Here is a 25,911-nt window from a genome sequence, read left to right as displayed (position 1 = left end):
ATATCCAAATCAATAAAGTTATTGGTGAAAATGAGAAAGGTCTTCTATTTTACAGAAAAAAATCATACAGACTTTTTGGCCAACCCAATATATTAATAGTAGTTTTAAAGACAAAGGGGAATGTAGTTTTAAAGACAAAGATTGCCCTGACCAGTGTGACTCAGTTGTTTGGGAGTTGTCCCTGCAAACCCAAAAGTCACCAGTTCAATTCCCGGTCAGGGCACATGTCTGGGTTCCTGGATGGGTCCCACTTGAGGCACATGTAAGAGGCAACTGATAGATGTTTCTCTCACATGTCAATGTTTCTCTCCATCTCATTCTCCCTCCCATCCCTTCTCTCTAAAAATAAGTAAATAACATCTTTAAAAAAAAAGACAAAGATTTAGCTATCTAAATGCTATCTAAAAATAACCAATAAAAAAGAGAGACTTCATTTGGAGCAATGTGTTTTTTCTAAAACACGAGAACTATGTGGAAGATCCAGTAATCATCAGTGTTTTAAATGCCAAATTAGAATGAATAAATAAATGACCTTCCCGAGGGAAAACTGACGCCTTTGAAATTTTAGAAAATAGAGTTATAAGTGCCAGATTTTCTTATTTATGGAAAACTAAGCTTCATTAATATTGAACTTGCCAGTTATCTACATGAGTAACAGAGATCTTCATGAAAGGGAGATTCGATAATTAGCATTTAGCTCTTGATTAAAACACATGAATAGCAAGAAAAAAAAATAGACTTAGTCCTGAAGTCTAGAAACATAAAAATTATCTTTCATGTTCAGAACACCATTTATGGGAAGTTCAATAAATAGTTTAGGAAAAGTACCTAACAAGTGAACCCTATGTTTAATTGATGTGAAAATTTTCTTGTATTTAATAAGGTACCCCAAACACCATTCACAGGTCTAACTTAAAAAATACTGGAAATCTTTAAGCCAGACAAAGAAGCAATCTAATGAGTAGGTATTCTCCATAGGGACTGACCCAGGGTTGAGCAAACTGCTAAGAAATCCATGCTACAGCTCTCATGGTCTGGCCTCCCACCCACAACATCATTGTGAGGAATAGCTCCTCTCCCAATTAAACATGCATTGAGGCTCTGGCCCTCTGTGCTGTACACAACAGAAGCCCTATGCATGTGCAGTGCCAGTGGGGGTTACAAGGATGCTCCCATTGTGAAAGGCTAGAACTTGGACCCGCAGATGATGACAGTGGTGGGAGAGACAGATTAGGCCCCATTTGACTCTGTAGTGCCTGAGAGAGGTGAGAATGAAGAAAATGGGAGATTTAGGTTAATCTACGGTGGTGGTTCCCAAACTTGTTCAGGCACCAAAACCCCTATTGATCTGTTGTATTCTAACATATAAACTAAGATCTGTTTTACTAGCAGAAAAGGTGACTATAGAGATACATTTTATTTATACATATAAATATACATGTGTATAAATATATATACACAATACAAAATTATTATTACCATCTGTCTAGCAAAACAAGCTGTTTTCCTATTAACATTTCTTGGCTTGTTCATTTTCTCATCTACTAGTGTTCACAATTAGGCAAGATGTCACAAGTACCAATGATCTGAGAAATAATTTATGAAAGAAAAACATGATATCAAGGCGATCATTCATGAACTTACATTTTTTTCTGAGGATTGGAAGAAGACTGTTATAATGTATTTTCATGAAAATTAGCTTGGTCCATCATAAGAAATACCCATAATTTGTTAAGACCCTTGGACAGTAAACAAATGAAACCTACTTGAACTAGTCTAGACAAAAAGGGGGAAATTATTATAAAGATATAAGAGTATATTTTGGAGTACAAGGGCAGGGATTAAAAAAAAGATTCACAAATTGTTGGAACCAAAAACTGCAAAGCCAAAAGGAATCTTTCTCTGTTAATTCTGTTTTCCTCTGTCTAATCTCTCTCTCTCTCTCTCTCTCTCTCTCTCTTTCTCTGTCTCAAACACACACACACACACACACACACACACACACACACAATCTATATCAATCTATATTCCACAATAGTTCTCCTGCCTCTCCATCCTTCCAACCTCTCCTTCCATAAAGCAATGGTATATGGTGAATTTCACAGCTTCCAAGGATCGCAGAGATAGAATCTGTTGTTTGCTACAAGGGGAAGTGTATATGCCTGGCTCACTACACTCACATCTTCAGTCATCTACTGAACTCTACTTTGGGACTACCTTTGATTGGGCCTCTGAGAAACAGAAGAGAGTAGATACCATCTTCTTCGTGACCATCAAATCCTTAATCTTTTATGCAAAGAGGTTTTACTTATAAATGCTTCAGCTGTGCATGCTTTAGGTTATGAAGGTGGCAGCAGGAACAAACTAAAGTTTTGTTCTTAGACATTTGCTGAGAAGTTGCAGATCAGATACAGAGTTCAGCTCTTTAAGTGACTCCGATTGAGTGATTGAGGGTTGCCTTACAGGGTACCCAGAGGGAGCTGCTGCCCTTCCCTTGGTGGTAGTAAAGACAGGCACAGACAACAATGGGAGGAACGGGGGGGGTGGGGTTGGGGGGGGTGGGGAGCTGGGTGGAGGGGGAAGGGATGGGAAGAAATGGGGGATATCTGTACTAGTGTCAACAATAAAATACACGAGTATATATATAATATATATATAAGTAAGGAACAGCAGCTCATACCCCCAGCATCCCCTCATATAGGCTCCCACACTTGGACAGTCCTAGCAACAGGCAAAAACCTACTGTCCTTAGGACAGCACTAAGGACATGGAGAATGACGTCCAATGCCTGGAGGAGGGAGCCAGACAGCTGCAGAGCTGGTTCAGCCTGCAGAGCCCGAGGCAGGGGATTACAGGGCTTCCATGGCTCCAGACTTGTCCATATTCACAAAGAATTGCAAGTGAAAGAGTGACCCGAATTTAAACACTGTAATCCATTCAGTTGGCACTGTCACATCTAACTTACCTGCGAGCACTGAGCTGCGTAAGCAGATCGGGCAGCCGTCATGCACTACGGCTGAGGAAACTCCAGTTACCCATGAGGCCTCTGACTTTTCCATTCTTCCAAAGGGAGTTGCCCTGCTTTGCTGGGGGGTTATTTTTGGCTGTGGGAGAAAGTGGTAAAAAGATGACTGAAGTGTGAAAACTAACAAATGGCTGCTTTGTGCAGAAGGGAAATAACTTCGATTATATTTCAGGCATGGGTCAGATGATTCGACTACATTATGTAGTTGGTCAATGTAGCAGATGCCTTTGGGTAGAATTGAAATATTCTAGATGCTCTTTCTCATGTGTCTACATGTCCCATGATACAGATGTATTAAGCACAGCTGCTTGACTGGTGTCACACTGCCCTGTCTTTTGTCACATATCCTGAATGTCCCAGGTTATAGGTACCCTTAGGGGATTTCCCTCTGGGATTCTGGTGGTTTAGAATCCTGCTTCTTTTCTAACCGCACAGCTTCTGCAGGCCAGCCTTATGGACAGGCACATAGAGGTGTGATATAACTGGCCAGAATAATCCCACATGCCTAAAAACATTGCCATATCTTTCTGCCACATGCCTGGAGTTCCTGTACATCTTTCTCCCTTTGTAGTAATACCTCTTAAACCTGCCTCATCCTTCCCATCCCCTCTGTCATCACCCCCACCACCACTTGCCTGGGCTATTGCAATCGCCTCTCAACCAAGTCTCTGCTTGCAGTCTTTCCCCAAACTTATCCATCCCATAAATGCTGGTAGAGGGGCCTCTTCAAACGCCCTTGCTTCAGAACCATCATCTCCCTGTGGCCTGCTTAATGCCAGTGTGTATACAAAAATCCTCTGACTGGTATTTAAGGCCCTTGTCAATGTGATAAACTAATCTGACTGTATTTTCTCTCTTTGCTCCCCTGCATTTACATGTACGCTCCAAATAAACTTTATTATTCTGTTTCTGGGGTACATTCTACACCTTATTTTAATTTGATTATCTCTCAAAAAACCCTATCCCAAATAAGGTCATTTTAAGGTACTGGGGGTTAAGATTCCAACTATATTTTTACAAGCCATAATTAAACCTATAATAAAAGCTGATGAAAAATTAAATTTTGATCATTACTTTGACAAGAGAAAAGGTCCAATTACCACCAAAACCCGGCATAAAATGTGGGCAGAAGGCTGTGTTGACCCAACAATCAACAGTTCCAGGAAGTTTCTGCTTCATAGCACCTGCAGATCATTTTATATATTTACCACAGCTCAAAATGTAGAGAATTATCCTTGTCAGCCTGCAGATTCAAGGAGACAAAGTCTTCTATTAAAAAAGTAACACTGGGAGAAACAAGATGGCGGAGGAGTAAGTGGAAGCTACACTAACTTCCTCCTAGAACTAGTCTGGATTTACAATGTAATTTTGGAGAAATCATCTGGAATAACGAACCGAACACCAGCTGGAGAGAAGTCTTATAACCACGGAGAGACAGAAAAGGCCGCTACATCACAACGTGACCGGTAGGGAGTGCGGAGACGTGGAAGGGCTGGCTGGGCTCCCACGGGTGGCAGCTGAAGGGGCTGAGAAACAGCTCAGCAGCCGGGGATTCCCCCTGAGAAGGGCAGGGTCTAAACCCCCAGCTGGGCTTCCCAGCCTACAGCGACAGAGTGGAAAGTAAAATAGTATCAGCTGTGAAAAACGAAAAGCCACAGGCTTTCTTGCTAGCCGGAGAGAAACAGCAGGAGAAAAAGAGCTCTTAAGTGGATCACATACGAAAATATTTTGGCCACCACATACCCTGGGCTCAAGCGGAGGGAAGGCAGAGAGGACTGGAGACACTTGGGGAGAATTTGGCACGGTGGCTTTGAGGGGAGAACTGGAGGAGCAACTGACTGGGTCCCAGTGCTGACTCATCCCCAGTACTGCGGGTAGACCATTCCCCTCCAAGTGGCGTCAGCCTGAGGGGAAGCAAAAGCCCTGCCTACAGGAATTAAGCTGCCACACCCACAGTCCTTAAGCCTGACAGCTAATCACAGATTGAATAGATTAACAATCAAAGAAGACAGACAACAGCAGTAGATCCCTGGAAGTCTCCAACAGGCTGCCTAGGGCCAGACTGGTACATGATCTGACGCCACCAGAGGCAGATCCAGGAAGTGCAGATCATTCCAAGAAGCACCAACAAACAATAGGAGTCAGAAAAATGGGGAGACAGAGAAACAACCTCCCATCAAAAGGAAAGGTAGAATCCCCAGAAAGAGTGCTAAATGAAATAGAGGGGAGCGAACTATCAGATATGGAATTCAAAACATGGATTATGGAGAAGCTGAATGAGCTCAGCGGAAACTTCAAAGAACTCCAGAAAAACTACAAGGAACTCACAGAAAATTACGTGAGCATGAAAAAGGACATAGAAGCTATCAATAAGAGCCAGGAGGAAATGAAAAATACGATCTCTGAATTGAAGAACACAGTAGAAGGAATTAAAAGCAGGCTAGAGGAAGCAGAAGATCGGATCAGCGAGCTGGAGGACAACCTACACAAAAACTCCCAGACAATGCAACAAAATGAAAAAAGACTGAACAAGACTGAAGAGGTTCTAAGACAGCTGCAGGACAACATGAAACGTAATAATATCCGTATCATAGGAATTCCAGAAGGAGAAGAAGAAGAGCAAGGGATAGAAAACCTCTTTGAAAAACTAATGACAGAAAACTTTCCTAACATGACGAGAGAAAGAGTCACGCAAGTCCAGGAAGCACAGAGGGTCCCAATGAAGATGAACCCCAACAGGCCCACTTCAAGACACATCATAATTAAAATGCCAACATTCAAAGACAAAGAGAGAATCCTAAAAGCAGCAAGAGAGAAACAACTAATAACATACAAGGGAGCTCCAATAAGGCTATCATCAGATTTCTCAGCAGAAACACTACAAGCCAGAAGGGAATGGCAAAAAATATTCCAAGCAATGAAAAACAAAGGCCTACAACCAAGAATACTCTACCCAGCAAGGCTTTCATTCAAAATGGAAGGTGAAATAAGGAGTTTCCAAGACAAAAGAAGGCTAAAAGAATACATCTCCACCAAACCAGCATTGCAAGAGATGCTAAAGGGTCTGCTTTAAGAAGATGAAGAAACAGAGAGACAGAGAGGAACACGAGTACAAAGGGGGAAAATGACAATGAATAAGTACTGAAAGAAAGAAGGAACTTCTGCCATTTGCAACAACATGATTGGAACTGGAGAGAATTATGCTTAGCGAAATAAGCCAGGCAACAAAAGAAAATTACCTTATGCTGTCACCTGTTACAGGAAACTAATGAACAACACAAACAAATGAGCAAAATTGAACCAGAGGTATGTAAACAAGGAATAAACTAACAGTAACAAAGGGGGAGATGGGAGGGAGAGAAGGGGTAAGAAGGGGAAGGGTCTAGTCAAAGAACATGTATGAATGACCCATGGACATGGACAACTGGGTGGGGACTGACTGTGGGGGGGGGGCAGGGTGCAGGGAAGCAAGAGGGGGAAAAAAAGTGAGACAACTGTAGTGGAAAAACAAACAAACAGAAAATTTTTTAGTGGGGGGGGAATAAAAATATAAAGAATAGAAATGCAAGTTCAGTGAAAATTAGAAGGACAAGGATTTTCCTTCCGATAAGACAGTCCTACAGATTTAGAGACTTGTATGTGGGTTATGTTACATAAATTAACATGTGTTTTCTGTTTTCAAAGGGCATAAGCCTACAATCTCATTACCTGAGTGATTATCTGTATGCATAGGCCTCACTTAATCCTGTCTGCATTGCTGCCTCCTGAGACTCAATGGTTTGGCTGAACTAAGTGGCTGGGTTGGTGAAGAACGGGGTGGTCTGTGGGCTTCACTTTAAAACTGGTTTCTCTTTTCTATCCTAATGGCTTGGACAGAAAAAGCCCAGAGGCCTGAGATGGGGGAAACCTAAAATATTTCCCTCAGTCCAAAATAAGTATAATGGGCAAAAGGGTTTTGGACAGGTGAGATGTACCTGGCACACCTTCCTCCAAAGAAACCCTTCTTTTCCCTAATGTGGGACATTGAAAAATTAATACCTGTCTTTTGTCATCTAGTGGTTATGGATTAAATGATGTCCTTTAACCCTGTTACCCCCAGAATACAACAAGGATGCCAGCCTGTCAAACCAAGCATGCCGTTGTCCAGAGACAGCCAACCAACCTGGAGTCTGCACGATCCTTCCCCTTGTGGGAAGGCCACCCTCCCCTCCACATCCCCACTCTTATTAGGGATTTCTTGACCCACGGGTAGGTAGGACGACGACCATGTCCAGCTTGAAGCAGCTAGAGGAGCTCGAGACCTTCATCCATTGTCCTTTATAAGATTGTAAAGGGTCTTAAGTCTGAGAGGGAGGAATTGTTATTTTTTATTGTTAAAATATTTAACTAATTAATTAATTAATTTTAAAAAAAGAAGAAGAAGAATATATGAAAGGGTGAGGCGGGAGAGCTTGTATGTACGACCCATGGGCATGGACTTGGAGAGGGGATTGTTGGGGAAGGGGGGTGCTGGGCGGAGGGGAGCAAAGGGGAAAAAAAATTGGAACTATTGTAACAATATAGTCAATAAAATATACTTAAAAAAAAAAAGATTAAAAAAAAAAAAAAAAGTAACACTGTAAGAGAATAGGCCATTGTAAAGCTATCATACAAAAGACCAAGAGACTTCCAGCCAAGATGGAGGCGTAGACAGACACGCTGCGTCTCCCTCCACAACTAAGAAGGAATACAACTACTTCAAAACCAGAAACAACCAGAAGTTCCAGAAAATCAAACTACATGGAAGTCCAGCAAACAAAGATATAAAGAAGAAATAATCATCCAGACAGGTAGGAGAGGTGGAGCCGGGGCGGAGAGGTCACAGTGTGGTGGCAGCAGTGGTGGAAGCAGCGGCAGGCCAGTGGAAAGCACAGTCACATGTTTTAAAAAGTCAGGAAGGACACCTGGGGAGTGTTCCCAGCTCCTCACCAAACCTCGCAGCTCACAGTCCCAGCACCGGGGAAAATCAAGCCTCATTGCTTCTGACTGTGCAGACCAGTGGGGGTTGGGGTGGAGGCAGAAACTGCCGGTCTCAGCAGAGTCTGCTTGTTTAAAGGGCCCCGATGGTCCTAAAACATCCACAGACCCACCCACTCTGGGAACGATGGCCAGGACAGCAGCTAGAGGGGTGCCAGTCCAGGGCGGAAGTGGGAGGGGTGCCTGGAAAAGGGATGAGTGCTGGACTGGTGGCATTGTTCCCTCTCAGACCCCTCCCCCACATACAAAGCCACAACGTGGTGAAACAGGTCACACTGTACTGATGAATCCCTGAGGCCCTGCTCCTTACAACATATCAGGAGCAACAGCTCTACCTGGGATGTGGAGGCAAACAAACACAGGAGCCTGTCAGAATGAGGAGACAGAGAAGTATGGCCCAAAAGGGGAAACAGATCAAGGTTCCAGTGGGAGAATTAAGTGACGAGGAGATAGCCAACCTAACAGATGAAGAGATAGATAACCTAACAGAAACAGAATTCAAAACACTGGTGATAAAGATACTCACAGGCTTGACAGATATGCTTGAGTATGGCACATGCATACGAGAAGAAGTCAAAGCTATGCTAAGTGAAACGAAGGAAAATCCATGCAAAACCAATGGTGAAGGGAAGGAAACCAGGGTTCAAATCAATGATTTGGAATATAAGGAAGAAAAAAACAGTCAACCAGTGCAGAATGAGGAAGCAAAAATTGAAAAAAGTGAGGAAAACTTCCCAAATTTTGCAAAGGAGATGGACATCCAGGTCCAAGAAGCACAGAGGGTCCCAGGCAAGCTGGACCCAGAGGGGACCACACCAGGATGCATCATGACTGAAATGCCAAAGGTGAAAGAAAAAGACAGAGTCCTGGGGGCAGCAAGAGAGAGGCGGAGAGTTGCCTACAGAGAGGGTGCCTATAGGGCTATCAGTTGATTTCTCAGAGAACACTTTGCAGGCAGGAAGGGACTGGCGAGCAGTATTCAATGTGATGGAAGGCAACCTGCAACCAGGATTACTCTATCCAGCAAAGCTATCATTTGAAATGGAAGGGCAGATGAAGTGCTTCCCAGACAAGGTGAAGCCAAAGGAGCTCATCATCACCAAGCCATTATTATATGAAATGTCAAAGGGACTTACTTAAGAAAAAAAAGATCAAAACTATGAACACTAAAATGACAACAAACAACTCTCAACAACTGAATCTAAGAAATAAAAACAAAATCCAACCTAGCAAACCAGAATAGGAACAGAATCATAGGTATGGGGATCATTTGGAGGGTTATCAGCTGGGGGTTGGGGGAGAAATGGGGAAATGATTCAGGGACTAAAAAGCATAATTGGTTGGTACAAAATAGACAGGGGGATGTTAAGAATAATATAGGAAATGGTGAAGCCAAAGAACCTATATGCACGACCCATGGACATGAACTAAGGGGGGTGGGATTGCTGGAGGGAAGGGGGGTACTGGGCAGAGGGGAGCAAAGGGGAAAAAATTGGGACTACTGTAACAACATAATCAATAAAATATACTTTAAAAAAAAAATTCCATAGCATCACCTGACTTCACACTTTGATTACAGTCAATGGCACTCATAAAATAGTGTCCCATTCAGGTGGCCTAAGACTATGGGATTCAACCTGGCTATATATCAGAATCAAACACTAATGTCTTGCTCCTACACCTTCCCCAGACGCTGATTTAAACCAGGGTTGAGAACCACTGATCTAAGCCCTAAATGCTAGGGCAAGATATTTCTGTATTTACAGCAGTGCTCATCTATGGCTGTGAGTGAAAAGTGGAATTTGTACTCCCTTTGTAGTGTTTGGAAAATCTGGGCACGAGGAAGCATCTAGAGTAATTTTTCTCAGAACACATTGCCTGAGTTGTTGAGGCCATGGTGAATTCTTCAGGATTTCTGAGAAAATCACGAGGACCAAAGTTGTAAGAATGAAGTCCTTACTGTTTGAGCTTCCCATTCAACATAATGTGATATCTCCATTGCCTCTCAAGAACTAAGTGAATGAGACAAATAGAAATCAGTGCTCTAAGCATTTTTGTCTTAGTAAAAATCCTCACATTGCTTATTTTATACAATGAGGAATTACAAGCGTATAAAAAGGAAAGATTATATCAAGTCACTTTAAAGCTGAAACTGTTTATTTTCCTCTATGAGAAGGGACTGGGGGAACTTTTGAGCATCTAAACAAAGCAATGATCTCAAAACCAATGGCACACACTGGAAGAGTTATCAGTAAGGTAAAACTTTGTGAAGTTTATGAACTCAACCTGAAGTCAGAATGATTAAATTTTGGCATGAACCACACTCAACTCTAGAACTTATCAAAAGTACAAATGACCAGGCCCTATTTTCCTAGTTCAAGGTTTAGGTACTGATCCCTTGCCCTGCCTGTAAGCTCCCTGAGCACAAGGAACACATTTTACCCTTCTCTCACGCAAAGTAACAAGTAGGAGGTCAGCCCTACAGAAGGTGTTTAGGGAGTGTTTGATATGAATGCCGTGACTCCATTCCATTCTGTTCTTGTTAGAACCAGAAAGAGGGAAGAAACAGCAAGGAGCCTACCAAGTCAGCAGTTGGTACTCTGGCCCTGTGCCCTAAAGCATAAGCCTACAGAGAATCAAAGGTGGTGTTTCAGGCCGCTTGATTAATCAGTCTATCACAGATGACAGAACAGTGAAAAAACACAGAAATAGCTTTTCTGGAGAAACCTAGCAAGCTAGCAGTATCTTAATTATTTTATGTCTTCATGCATTGGTGTTTTTACTTCAATCACTATGAGAAAATATATGGTGACATAATTTTTTTCTAGACACTTCTACTTCATCTGCATATGTTATTAGCAAATTGATCCATAAACTACCTCATTGGCACTGCACTGGTGTTTGTGTTACACTTCTCTCACGACTCACAAGAGACACAAAGGAAAGAAACATATCTTTTCTGGCCATAGCACCTGGTGACCTAGACCCTGTTCCTATAAATCTGACACTGAAATCTCATGAAAGGATGCCCCTGGCACAATCAAATATCAGGTTAAATAAAGGTGTAGACAGCTGAGCAAGTATATTATATGCCTGGAGAGCTGTGCCTCAGTCTCATTATTTTCGGTCCTTTCCAGTTCCTCTAACGACATTCTGCAGAGGTTGTAAGATGAAGTTAGATTTTGCAACAATTACAGACTTCCTTGTTGACAACACAGCAACAACCTATGATATTTTGAAATGTGTTTATAAATTTAACTCATGAACTAACCAAGATTTTTATAGAATGTTAAATTGTTGCAAAGAAAACTTTGGAGGATTTAAATGTATTAATTATTTTAAAAATAGATTCTACTATCTACAAATTAAAATTAAGAATTTTTTTCAAAAACAAGATATAAGGATCCTTCTGGTGGTTTCTAACTAAAAACTATTTTTTGAGGAGCCAAGATACTGTATATACTTTAAAATTATTTCAAAAGAATTTAAAGATTCAATTGTTTGCTAAATCCAATTGCTTCATTGGTAATTTTTAAAGTTGTTAGTATATAATGATCTGTCCTTCTGCTTGCATACATCATAAATAAAATTACATTGAAAAAGTCTCCATGTTTTAAATGCATTTTTAAGTTGAAAAATATTTTATTGACATCTGAGTTCAAGGACAGTTCCCTTATTATAGGGCTTACAAGCAGTTTCTTAACCACTAATATAGTGAATATAAAAGCTTCAATCTGACTATTCAATCATGGCTAACATAACACATCTACCTGATTTCTGTATTTTCAGCAACAACTTGATGGATTATCTTTTCATAATTAATAATATGCTAAAGAGATGTCATCAAGCCAGGAATTGATATTATTGTCTACCTCAGGACCAAAAAAAAAATCTGTATAAAATTTTTCAAAACAAGATAATACAAAACAGATACTGTTTTATATTTAAAAAATTTTTAATGTGATATTGCTCTGGTGGTCATGAAACATTGATTTTTCATCACCACAAACACAACCATCAGGGAAATTATATTTTGCCATTTCAGGTTATTTCCTGAAATATATCAAGATTATTTAGGGACTGATGGAAAGCTATACCCACCCCATTCCTTCATCCTTCTCCTCAGGGAAAAGCTCTCTGTGATCCATGGGCAAGAGAGCTTCAGGCTTTGTGGGAATCTTCTTAGACAGAATTTTTGCCTGCAGGAAGCATGTATGATTGAAGTTAATCAGACATTCATTCCCCTGCTTCCCACAAAGTAGTGGATTCTGGAAGAGCTTGGCTCAGAAACATATCTGGACCCCAGAGAGGAAGATCAGGTGTGGTCTCCTGTAAATGTGTGGTTCTTCCTCTCTCTAAGAGGCTGAGGGGAGCTGACTGAATAAGCAGGCTGCGGCTTTCCTATGCCTGCGCTAGGGAGAGTGTCAGGAGACTAGGGAGCTGGGAGGCTTCCTCCAGTTGATCTTGAGGATATGTGCAGCCTGCTTGCTTCTTCACCAATGACCCAGTAGGGAGAAACTGTATCTTCTTTCTCTGCCTTAAGAGTTGCTGCACTTAAGATACTGGATCTGAGTCCAAAATAACCAACAAATTTAAAAAGGAAACTGCTTAAGAGGAAGATCAGTCAGAACAAAAAGAGCATGCGTGTAGGAAAATGGAAAGCTGGATGACAGACAACAACTTAATAAAGGAGGAAGAGGAAGAGCAGAGGAGGACAAGAAGGCTGAACAAGCTGCTAGTGTCTAAGGAAGGGATAATCTCTGATGCTCACTTCAGATGTACCCAGGAAGATAATGGGGAAGAGAGCATCTCAGAGGGAGAAACATGAGCAGGATCAGGTCTAATGAAAGAATATCCCTCACCCTCAGGGGAAGAGGCTCCTGCCACGTTAGCCCACAGAGATTTTAGAATTCCTATGTGTACCCCACACTTTCCTTTCTAAATGTTAGTGTTTATTGAAGTTTAAGTAGAGAGTGCATAGAGGGAATATAATACATCTTTCGATTCACAGATCTCTGGTTTAAGAAGAGCCACATCCAAACCCTGATACAGAGACTACTGAACATCCTTCAACTCTGAGTTTGATGCTCTCAATGAATGAGACTTTCAGGTTGTCTCGCTGGGGCACAGAAAGTAAACAGACTACATGGTGACTAGATGGTGGCTTGTGGTAATCTTTCCTCTGCCCAGACACACGGCGAACTTGCACTCCCCCTACCCTTTGAAGTTTGGTGTGGCCATGCTACTCTCTTTCTACAATGAAATATGAGAAGAGATGTATGGCTCATTATTGCGATATTCTCTTCCCCTTAGCATAATAATCATGGAAACATGCCAAGATGAAGCCTCAATCAGCTTTGGTCCCAAGTGACTGGAATGAGCAGAAGCCCCTATATTGGACCACAGGAAAAAAAATGTGTAAGATAAACTTTTCCTGGTTGGAGATAAAGAGATTTTGGGATTGTTTTTACTGTGACAAAACCTACTATATAATGACAGATGCACAATTTAAAATGAATTAGAAAATCTTGGCCTTTGGCAGAATATGTATTGTATTTTCTTTTTAAAAAAACCTGAAAAATGAGACACTCACATTAAAAATGACTATACTTCACACTGGGTGACAAGTTTTGATGTTATAACCACGTTGATAAATTCTTAATGATACCTTAGAAGAATCAAGAAAAAAAAATTTGTACGAGGATCTCAGAGTGGAAAGTAAATTCTTAAATATGTCTTTAAGACTCTCTTAAAATGGATGCACTCACTCACACAGACTCATCTTCCAGGTTGAGAAGCATCACAGATGGTTTTCTGCAAGCCCTCTGAGTTCTTGTTTCTCTTTTGGGCCCTTCCTATGTTGGATGATGTTCTTCTGATCAAGAGTGAGAAGAAAGAATAAATTCTATGATTCTCAGCCCTTGACAACTTTCCAGAATAGCAGTAAGTGAGTGAATCTCTTCTCCTATGAAACTTAGTACAAGTTACAGAGACAGAAATAAAGAAATCATCATAAAACATAATGTCAGGAAGGTAAGTGCATTTCATTGCAGCCACTGGGGTTTAAACATATTTTATTTACTGGAAATGAGGAAACTCATGTAAAATGGATTTCTTTTTTTTTTCATGCAAAAGGAAAATGTGATGTGTGAGCATGTAATAGAAGAGAATTGTCTGATCTCCTAAACTCATCCCTGCACACATTGAGGGTCTTGACCCACCTGAGCTAAACTGTTTATCCCTGTAGGAGCATCTGTTCTATAATTTTTGGTTCTCTCACTCTTCCAATCACAGAGTCAGCATAGTAACAACAACAGTGTGGGGTCACCCGGGCAGGTTATTTTCCTTATCAATACTTAAGAAATCCTTTAACTCTATGAGGACAAGAAAATTTTGCTTAAATAGGAACTAAACAACTTCTTTGGATAAGCTAAATACAGTCTTCTAATGGTTAGAAAAAATGTGTGTATGTGTGTGTGTATAATATTCTTATAAACAGCCAATTAAAGATAAGATATAAGCATAACTATTGATTGCATTGATATTAATTTTTAATCTTGCCACATTTATGGAGTTCTAATGTCCTTAGCTCAGGGTTCTTTTTTTTTTAACTGACATACTGACATTGTATTAGTTTCAGTTGAACAACACAATGATATAATATTTATATGTATGGTGAAATGATCACCATAATAAGTCTAGTGAACACCCATCACCATGCATAGTTATAATTTTTTTCTTGTGATGAGAACTTTTAAGATCTACACTCTTAAAAATGTACAAACATACAACACAAAATTATTAAGTAGAATCACTATGTTGTATGTCAGAACAAAAAGAAAATGTGTGTAGAAAAATGGAAAGCTGGATGACACAAAAATTTATTTTGTAACTGGAAGTTTGTACCTTTTTGTCCACAGTACCCCTAGGAAGTTACCCTGGCTGGTTTGGCTCAGTGGATTGAGCGTCGGCCTGCGAGCTAAGTGTCGCTGGTTCGATCTTCCAGTCAGGGCACATCAGAGAAGGAAAACTCTGATTCCAAAAAACCTCCGCTGCCTTGCGGCATACCTCTTCAGGGGAAAGGCTAAGGGAGTAAACCCCGACAGAAAATCCGGAGCCGGAGTCCCTAAGGCGGTTTGACGTTGTAGTCAACACCGGCAACTCCTGCGGCGCACCTGAAGCCAAGCTGTATTGACTCCGTCTTTCCCTTGGATTCTTCAGCTGTGAAGAGAGGGGGGGTCTGCTGCATGGGCAACAGCAGACCCTCCATATCACCCTGCCCAGGCTCTGTAGCTTCAGCTTCACTGGAGAGGACACTCCAGCGTCATCGCAAGATGTCGATTCAACACGGGAGGAGACAGATACCGTGTCACTCCCGAGTCGGACTGCACAACCATTCTCGGCGGTGCAGATAGACTCTTGAGAAGCTACACCATCATCTCTCGAGACGGACGGCTGCCGACGACCCCTAGGAAGTCTGGAGAAAGAATTTAGGAGGTTCATAAACTGAGATGGGGAAAAAAATTACATCATTTTCATTAACCACTAACAAAATTCAGCAGTTCCTTCAATTATGACAGTAGTCAACAAGCTACAGTAATATTAGCATAACTGTGACTTTGTTATTGATATAGTAGAAATCATACATATTTTCATATCACATTATAAATGCTATAAATATCTCAAAATATTTACTCTCATCAGTACTTTAAAATTATATTATTTATTTGGTCCACCACTAAGTCTTGTTCTTTTCTACATTAATAAAAAAGCACATATATTATACATTATAAATTTTTAAATATTTTTATAACTGTGCTCCCAAATAATTGATTTCTGTTGAAAATGCTATGTATTTTTTGATGCATTAAAAATATTCCCAAAAGGGGTTAATAGGTTTAATCAGACTGCCAGAAGGATCCACTGCACACAAAATGTTCATAACCCCTGTCAGAAGTGGTCATCATTCATATTGTTGAGTTTATTTGGCGAAGTGGGCTGTTTTATCTCCAACACAGTTTGTTCTTTCTGTGTCCCAAACATTTATTCAACAAACATTTATAGATCCTCTGTGTGTGCCAGGCACTATTCTAGATGCTGGGGATTCAGAATTAAGTAATATAGTAAAGGCCTTTGCCTTGGAGGAGCTTAATTCTTATAGAAAGATACAAGCAATAGACAAGTAAATAAACCCAGTAATCTCAAACTGAACTCAAAGTGAGTTCTGTAAAGGAAATACACAGTCTACTTAGTAAATGGGGCCAACTGGGAGGGAGGATCAACAAAATCTGAAAAGGTGAGGTCTATACCAAACACGGAAAAAGGCATGGGAAATGTAGTCCAGGCAGAGAAAAAAGCAAATGCAATGCACCAAGCCCGAAAAACCCTGTGTTGGTCCATGCTAGACTGGCTTCTTCAGGCCACAAGGCTGATAAATGAAGTCCGCAAGCTGTTTCTCCCTAAGTTTGCAAGTGCTCAACTTCTGCCTCCGTGTTTAGAGTTCGTCAACTGCATACACATTGCTCTTACTACTTTTCCATCACTCTGGCAGAGGTCCGGCTAAGACCGGAGGCACAAGATAGGTAGCTCACTCATGCAGCTCCCAGAATGCCCTCGAAAGGCAGAACGGGGACAGTGATCGCATCCCAGACTAAGTGCTGCCGGAAGGCTCCCTGAATCCACCCCCGTTATTTTTCTCACTGAGAATATCCCGGCTCAAGACAGGCAAGTTAAGAGTAAAGAAGCACATCTAAACTTTCAGTGTAATAGTCCTCTATACCAGTTGGTAACAACTTGTAGAAACACTTTAGGTCTTCCACCACAATTAAATGCCATGGTCTTCAGCTAATATGTTTTCTCTGAAGCATATATGTGTATATATCTATATATCTATATATAGAGAGAGAGATATATGATACAAAAAGATAGATGGAGGTCTCTAACACAGAGGACTAATAATCATTCATTGGGGTGCTATTTTATTTTTAATGCTATCAAAAAATGTTTGTATTTTTTTCTTTTATTGCTACCATTAATGACTGGGTTTTGGCCCTCTGGCATCCATTTGCCCTGGTTTCTTTATCAGTTTCTCATTCTGTTTTGAGCATCCATTTTCTGCCCCTCTCCATCCACAGTCGTGACGGCAGGACAGATTCCACACCCAACTCCATAGATGTCATGTGACCTAATCCCAGCCAATCAGGGTGCCAGGCTCTGCTGGCTACAGTGATTGATTGGTTCAGGAAAGGGCACCAGAGACAGTGATATGTCATGAAACTCTTAGTGAAACTTCTGGACCTTAATTTGAGCATATTGAGAGTAAAGAGTTGACATAACCACCTCAAACCCCATGAAACCCAGAGAGCAGAGCTAAGCCTGGGAATAGAGAGATTAGGTCCTGATATTCCTACTAAGTAAAAGCCTGACCTGAAAACAGATTACCTGGAATGGTTAGTTACATCCGTGAATAAATTCCCTCTTGACTTAAATCAGTTTGGGCTGGGTTTTCTGTCATGACAGAAGAAGTCCTGATACCTGGTAATCGCTGAAGACAAAATCATTCACAAACTTGTTAAATGGTTCTGCCACACTATGTTAGCCACTGCTCAGCCTTGAGCCATAATATTTATATCCAACCTCAAATGAATTTATCAATACATTACAGTAGCGTAGAATTATTTCCTCTCCCCATTCTCACCTGTTTTTTGTTTGTTTGTTTGTTTTTTACTATTCTTCTGGATTTAAAGATCAAATAGCCAAGTTCACTCTACACTAATTTACTGTTTTGTATATATGAAGATAATTCCTTAAACACAATCACTACAACACTATGATTCAGAACATTAAACTAAAAAATCAATACAGCTTTTGTAAAGACCAGGCAGGAAATAACTAATAGCTGAATTCATAAGTCTAGTACAGAAAAACAAGTTTCACATAATACCTTGTATTTAAACTGTATGATATTTATATTCCAAAGGGAAATCAGCAAAATTCTGATATTACAATACCCTCCCCACTACACACACACACACACACCCGTGATTACAAATGTACATGAAGCAAAGTTTCTTTGACAGTTTAATGAATGGAATTTACTCCATTCCAAAGTCTTGCAACTCAGCAACACACTTCAGGCTACGTAATTTATCCATCTAGCTGATACCTTGTCTAAATTGGCAATGTGCTACTCTCTTCTGCTAAAAATATTTTGATTGCCCTGTGTAAAGTAAATTGCTATTCTTCACTTAATCTTTTCTCAGGGAACTATTAAGGTTAGTCTACAAGGACCTTGGAATTTTCAATACCAGACCAGCAATGGAGACCACCTTCAAATTCTATCTGCACTTGCTTATCAGGAGACCTCTGGAAACCCACTTAACATCTCCTGAGACTTGATTTCTCCTTCAGGAGCTCAGAAATGGTGGGGATCAAAGCCACCAGCTTCCCAGGGCTAGCATAAAAATTAAAGATAATGTTGGTCCACTAATGCAGTAATTTAAAATAAGTATGGAAAAAGAAAAAGGTGTATCATTTAACTTTAGTTTATTTTTATAGATTTTGTAAATCCTCCAAATTGTTTCAAATCATTAATTTGATTCAAGAAATAGAGTTTCCTCATCCAGCCAGTCAGTGAAGATAGACAGCTATGGGATTGCCTTTCTTACTCTCTGCTCCTGACAGAGCTTGGAGCCCTCAGGGCCAGAGTTTCTGGCAGAAATGAGACATTCCAAGCCTTCTGGGGACATGGTGTATGTCTCTCATCTTGTACAAAGAGAGTTCATTACTGAAAATTGTGTGCTGTGGGTGGGAAATAAAAACAACAGGCCCCAAGATAGCCGAAGGCTGAATTAATTACCTGTGGACTCACTGCTAATGATCTGGGGAGCACACTGGTGCTTAATATTCTATCTGTTTAGCACCAATGTAAGAGCTACACCTCAAGGAAGCCCTAAACTGAGAATCTAGTGTCTGAAATTTCTGCTTTAGAAGACACTGAACTGGTCAGGAGTAAGGCACATTGGGAAAGAAGACTCGTTTTTCTCTTGCATTTCTGCTGCTTCTGAAGCAAAGCCCATGCCTTCTGTGCGCAGCCACCCTGTGGGGACTGGGAGTGGGGGCCTCCAAAGTAGAGATTCAGGCTGTCCATGCAGCAGCAACTTGTCAGAGGCAGGCTCGCTGTCCCGTCCCGTGGTCCTTCGTTCATATGCTGCCAAGGCAGTGGCAGAATAGCAAGAATTGGGGTTTGAACATAAAGTACTTTTCTCATGAACCCCTCCAACATTTTGAAGACATGAAAGGCACTTTAGTAACATTCACAATAGGAGAGGAGAGGAAATTGCTCTGGGAGTGGCAACTGAGTATTGGATTATTCCTACTATTATTCCTAATAGCCTGATATTTGGTTAAGCCACAGTTGATGGAACTGAATCCAAACCCAGGCTGTGTACTTTAGAGTTTAGGCTCCTAATAGCCACGTTGTACTGCCCATGAGAAGAGCAAGATGAGACAAGATGGAAGGGACACCTGTGACAGTCATAGACAGTTACCACAGGGTGGTTGTCAGTCTCATAACCAAAGCCAAAAAGGAGGCCAGATAAGCCATGCGTGCTCATGAAAAGAGAAAGTATTAGATGCTCAGAACATACATATATGCACACATACACATGTGCACATGTACACACACACACTTTGCTCATCTGGGAAGACTGAGCTCTTCTTCCCTAGAGTAGGGGTTTGAGTGGGACAGAGGGAGGGCGGGAGAAAAACAATGCCTTCTACCACAACAGGGCTATTTGTTAAAGAATTCTTCAAAGCAAGTCAAAGCTCTAATACCAATCCAAATTCTCAAAATGGTTCTTCAAGGGCAGGGGAAATCCAGGGAGGTGCAAGTAGCCTTTCTCTAATGATCTGGTTTGATCCCAAGATAAAAATCTAAGATATCAAGTAGAATAAAATAACTACATATCCTCCAGGCAATTCTTCATAAATATCATTTCTCATGAGCAAATGTTAGGTAAATGTTGTGCAACAAATAGTTTGAGTCTAGATATAAGAAAATTTTGTATTGTTAATTAAGAGCAAATCTATATGCTTTTGAAAAATCAACTAAAGATAGTAGGGAGGGTTTTCCATTAAAGGCATGAAGGGATATGGCTCAACGGTTTGCTGAAGAGGCACCCAACCGCCATATACAGTCACCATACCTGCCTCTCATCCTAGATTTTATCTTTAAATATATAATTAATATGAAGACACAAGTTTAAATTTCAAAAGTCACTAACCTCATACATTTTAAGTATAAGATAGGCAATTTTTTCAGAATGTAAGAACTGGCACTGAGGTGACTCATGGCTACAAAAATGTCACAGAAATGGAAAACAAAATGCAGGTGGCTCCTTAATTGCTGTTTGTTTTTACCTTTAATATTACCTGCACTACAACTTCTCCCACTGCAGTAATGAACCCAAAGAAGTCCCTGGAGTTGTATAAAATCGGTGATTTCATTTTTTAAAGCTGAGGATAATCACCTACCTGGTACCTTATAATTCAGTGTGAGATTATTCTGAAAACTGAAGTCCAAAGATTAATAACTCTTCCATCTCATTTTTCCTGCTCCATACTTCCTCAGTCCCCAAATCAGTGAAATTGTGACTTGCTGGCCAAGTCTGAGTGTAGTATCCAATCACCTTATATGTCAGGGTGTTCACCAGCTCTGTTTTATGAAGATTCCATAGGCTGGCCCCAGGGGACAGATTAATAATTTTGCTGATGAATGTCTCATGCTGTTCTTAAGGAGAACGCTTTTTTGCTCATACTGCAAATGGTTATAAATCCAACCCAGCCTCATCCCCTTCTTCAGGGGCACCCCATCAGTTGTAGGCATCTTATCAGCAAGAAACAGCTTCTCCTAATGGCTGGATAAATATTCCAGCCTCCCCAGAATCAGTTATCAAGAGATTCAAATCATGGTCAGTACTTATAGCTGCTATTACTACAGACTTAATGTCAGTTACCCTTTGTACTTATCTCTGTAACCAGAGAGGCTGAGTAGCTCTTTCAATATCTCCACTCCTGGTCACTAAAAACTGAGTTCATTCAAAATTTCCTCCTACCTAGGGAGCTCACAGGCGTGCAATAAAAGTTGAAGAAGAGATTTGTGTGAATGTAAAATAAAATGTGTGTTTCCTCTGGCATTTACTCCCTCCCCCCAACCCTGCCCCACATTCGGCCCCAGGGCAAAGGCACATAAATCTGAAATGGTAGGACAGAGTGGACGGAAAAACACACCTCACTGCCTGCAGCATAAGACAAAATGGCTCAAGGGTGATGTAGTACTTTTTCTTCTGCCTCTTTGTTTCAATGCAATTGATCTTCAGAGTCTGAATTCTAAATAACATAGGGATTAGGATTTATGAAAATTTGCCAGTTCTCAATGGAAAACAACCACTTTTTCCTGCATGGTCCTAAAAACATACCTTTGATGAAAGGAATTATAACATCTCAGTTGTTGGGATGATTAAGGGGTATTGGTAAGTTAAAAAAAAAAAATTCTTACTTTCCTTCATGGGAAATGGGCACCATGTGATACATAAAGATGAGCGTCTGGAGCTAATAATAATATCTTGTATATTTGAAAGTTGCTAACATAGTAGATCTTAAAAGTTCTTATCACAGAAAAATATTTCTAACTATATGTGGTGATGGATGTTAACTAAATTTATTATGGTGATCATTTTGCAATATATAGATATATTGAATCATTATGCTATACACCTGAAATTAATATGTTATATGTCAATTATGCCTCAATTTTTTAAAAATCAGCACACTGAAAAAAAGAAGAGGGTCTGGAAACTTACAAGGAAAAATAGCAGAATGTCATGCACCATGGTACCTTGTCCAGAAAGCTAAAAGTATCTGTGCTCATAAGAATGCCTCTCAAAAAGTAGAAGACGACAGACACTTTCAACAGTTCTTAAAAGTGTCACCACTTATCTTTCTACATTTTATGGTTAATCAGATTCTCTATGAAAGAAGCAGTGTTCTACAGAATGACAACCTTCCAGATTGATTTTTGTTAAACTCACACTTGCATACAGCACTCTTCAGCTGCCAGAGGTAGCTGACACTCCTAGCAGCCTGTGGGATAGGCAGTGTGACTATCCTCACTTCATTGATAAGCTAACTGAGGTTCACGCAAGGTGAAGCACTTTGTCCAAGTGAATGAAATTACTTAGTGATGAAGCACACGTTTTGATTACATGCCCTGGTAACAAAATTTCAGCTGTCCCATTCTGCTACACTATCACCTAATGTACCGGGGTTCCAAATGAAGGGCAGGGGAGGGGGTTAGCCATGACCAACAAGGATAGACTGACACATCAGTGGCCATTTCTGAGGCACACACTTGTAGTCCAGCCAGAACTTCCATTCACCTTCGCAGTTGTCATGTTTACACAAGAGGAAATAACACCTCCCCCAATTATCTAGCTTTATATCACTTAAAAATACATTTCTTTTATAGTTATTCATTTCCCTTCTTCACAGGGTCATGCTCTTTTCATAATAAGCAACTTCATTCCCTTGATGTCTTCCCCAGGAAAATTTCAGTGTCTGTCAGACTGTCCAGACTCTAATGGTGAAAGGAAAGGGGTCAGGCCTGAAGCAGAGATCTGTGTTCTGCTCTGGGTTGTGGGTTTCAGGACTCATTGTCCCCTCCCAAACCCAGAGCAGGGCCACTTGAATCCTTCTGTTGCGAAGCCGTGCTGAGAATGGCATCCTCCTGAGGTGGCTTGTGAGAACAGAGCTGCGTGACCACGCTGTCTTTGGTCAGCGAGAGAGCACAGAGTTTCTAATAGACCGCAGAACTCCGAGGGCCTTGAGAAAGTATTTGCCTACAAGCTCTTGGTGAAATAAAACAAAAGGTTAAATTCCACTTCTCCTCAAATAACTTTATTTTTTCTCTACAAGTAGAAGTGCTTACTAAATCTTACGACCTCAAGGTTGACAACTGTATAATCGCACTACTGAATAGGTGACAAAAAAATTTTTTTTCATCTCTTTTTGCAACACATTTAGGTTCCATACTCAGGAGGTGAAGGTACTGTTTTACTGCCATCTTTCAACCTCTACTACCTTCTACACAGAAGGGAAGAAGAAAAATCATGTTGGGTTCTTCTTTCACTCAGAAAGATTAAATGGTCAGATAGCACATGCAGGGCTGCATTCCAAGTCCTTCTGAGGCCATTTAGAAGCATTTCATCATTGCAACTGTTGTTTTAGTTTTTCATCTGCTCACAGCTCAGTCCCAGCAAGCCTAGGCCTGCCTCCCTTCTTTCCCTCTGAAGCTTTTTCATCACAGAGAGCCAGGAAACTCCTCACCTCCTCTTACGCACTGAGAAACTAAGGAAAGAACATGTCCCAACTCAGCGAGCCACAGGTTTGGTTTGTTTTTTCTTGGCATTCAGACTCTTCGGCCCCAAATGAAGATTTATCCATAAACATTTTATTGCTTCCTAACGCCACAGGATACTTCAGTCCATTTTTTACTATATCTCATTTCTTATCTGGCACAAAAGTTTTCTTATTGATACACATGTCTCTTGTGTGGCCCTTTTGTCTATTTTTCAAAGCTGTCAGGAGGCAAAATTGTTTTAACAGAAGACTCCGAGCAGTGCATGTCAGCGAAGCTTTTCATTCCTGTTGCTCACAGTCTTCTCCGTAGCATCCCAAGTGCAGCTTTGCACGGGGTGTCAGAAGGCCTAGCTGAGACTCCAACTTCTAAGTGTGTCCCTTATTCCCCAGCTCACCCCTTTAGAGCTTCCTTGACAGGATCGCATGCAGGAGAGAACACCAATGAAGACAAGTCTGCCTCATGGCCACAAAGACAGTGACTCTCTGACTCAGGCTTGAAATATTTGCTGTCAATGGTGCATGGAAAAGGTAAAGCTTCTGAAAATGGCTTTTAAAATAGCTGAATCAATCACCTGGGTAACTGGGTAAATAGAAAGTCAAGTTAAAAAAGAAAAAAAAATTATATACACACACGCACACACACATACACATACACATGCATAAACCAGTGGGGCCTCAAAGAACATGAAGCAGCCTTGAGACAAAAATTGTCAGTGGTTCTAAGAGTCAAAAGAAATGCAAAGAGGGAGACATACCTTAGGGATCAGAAAGGACGATCCTTTGGCCTGTCCTGCTCTGATCCTGAATGCCTGGTAATGATTCCTGTCCTGTGCTTTTATCAGGATTACTTGTCATGAACCAAGTACAAATTAAGAGCCATCCCAAATCCATCTCACAAACCCACACCAGCCTTGCACCCTCCATGAAATTTGGCCTGAGCTAAGCCACTTCCCCTGAGGCTGAGTGCCTGGGAAATGGTTGCAAGACCTTCTTCTTTTGGTCTTAAAGCACTGTAAGGCATCAAGAGAATTCAAGTCCCACCTGGGCAAAATCATTAATGACATGATGTTCTTAATACATTTCTACTCCCAGCTCCCTGATTGTAACTTGTCCTTGGGGCTAAATATTTTGTGATTATTTATTACTTTTTTCCTCCACTTTTTCCTCCCAGTATCCCTCCCCCATTCAAGTAGGCTCTGCTTTACATGACCCCAGGGGAAGCTCATTTTAGAGTAGCAAGTCTCCAAGGCTTTCTGGCTTTTGCTTTCCAAAAGCCTAAATATTTAGAAAGTGATAAGTGAGAGGTAAAGGAAAGAGAAGGGAGTTGTGGGTAGAAGCAGCAGAAGAGACCAAAATAAAAGAATTTTTCCACATCTACAAGTAAGAGAGTGAGAGGCAGAGATGCGGGCTGATCCCAGAGGGTCAGGAGCTGGGATCAGCTTTCTGACAGCACTATGAGGAAGCATCCAGTGAGGCACGATTATCGACTGATCTAAGAGCAAGCACATCCTCTGACGTTTCCTGCCCATCTCTGTTCACGGACTGAGATTCACCTCTACTCTTCCTGTGGTGACCTCGTTAGACTCACTAAGAATTCTCATGCAGCGTATCTCTGTTACGCGGACAGACTTCAATGCCAGAGTTGAAATCAGAGAAGAAGAAAAAACCTCAAGATTTATTTATTTTTCTTTTCTTAGGAGATGGGATAGTTGTCTTACAAGACTATTAGTTAGAACCATGTACAAACACTGCTATTCAACCATTTGTTGAACCACAGAAATGACAGTGTCATGTTGTTTACCAATTAATGAAAAGGTAGTCTAGCCACTGACAGATGCTGAGCCTGCTGGATCAGCAGGGACCTCTGCCTGTCAAAGCGTTTCCCTAAGTAAAGATCCTCCACATAAGCCCTAGCTGTTCCCTTGCCATCCACAGAGCGCCCACTGAGGGCACTGTTGTCACTCCTGGCAGAGGAAAAGTGAGAGAAGGTATGAAGGAGTTAGGCAGCTACAAGCTGGGAGCAGGAAGGATCACAAGTTAAAACATAAGTCTGCTTGGCTGCCTCTGGTTTTTTTCTTTGGGAGGCTTGGCTTTCCTGTATTGGGTGTGTTTTCCAACTTTTTGTTTCCCATCTTCAAATATACCTTTATGTATGGCTGGTTTGGCTCAGTGGATTGAGCGTTGGCCTGCGAGCTAAGTGTTGCTGGTTCGATCTTCCAGTCAGGGCACATCAGAGAAGGAAAACTCTGACTCCAAAAAATCTCCGCTGCCTTGCGGCATACCTCTTCAGGGGAAAGGCTAAGGGAGTAAACCCCGACAGAAAATCCGGAGCCGGAGTCCCTAAGGCGGTTTGACGTTGTAGTCAACACCGGCAACTCCTGCGGCGCACCTGAAGCCAAGCTGTATTGACTGCGTCTTTCCCTTGGACCCTTCAGCTGCGAAGAGAGGGGGGG

The 25,911-nt window shown here is 41.1% G+C and overlaps 1 long non-coding RNA gene across 1 annotated transcript in view; it reads right to left on the bottom strand.

Moving 5' to 3' along the window:
- Positions 1-25,911, bottom strand: part of LOC150001577 (uncharacterized) — a 47,468-nt gene that overhangs the window by 13,588 nt on the left and 7,969 nt on the right. The window contains exon 2 of the long non-coding RNA XR_016512955.1: positions 2,966-3,104. This is a non-coding gene — a long non-coding RNA (uncharacterized LOC150001577). The remainder of the gene's footprint in view (positions 1-2,965; positions 3,105-25,911) is intronic.

This window comes from Furipterus horrens, unplaced genomic scaffold (assembly GCF_987537825.1).
Source record: "Furipterus horrens unplaced genomic scaffold, mFurHor1.1.pri manual_scaffold_9, whole genome shotgun sequence".
NCBI lineage: Eukaryota > Metazoa > Chordata > Mammalia > Chiroptera > Furipteridae > Furipterus > Furipterus horrens.
The sequence above is the reverse complement of the archived record's forward strand: the minus strand, read 5'-3'. Positions and strand labels throughout refer to the sequence as shown.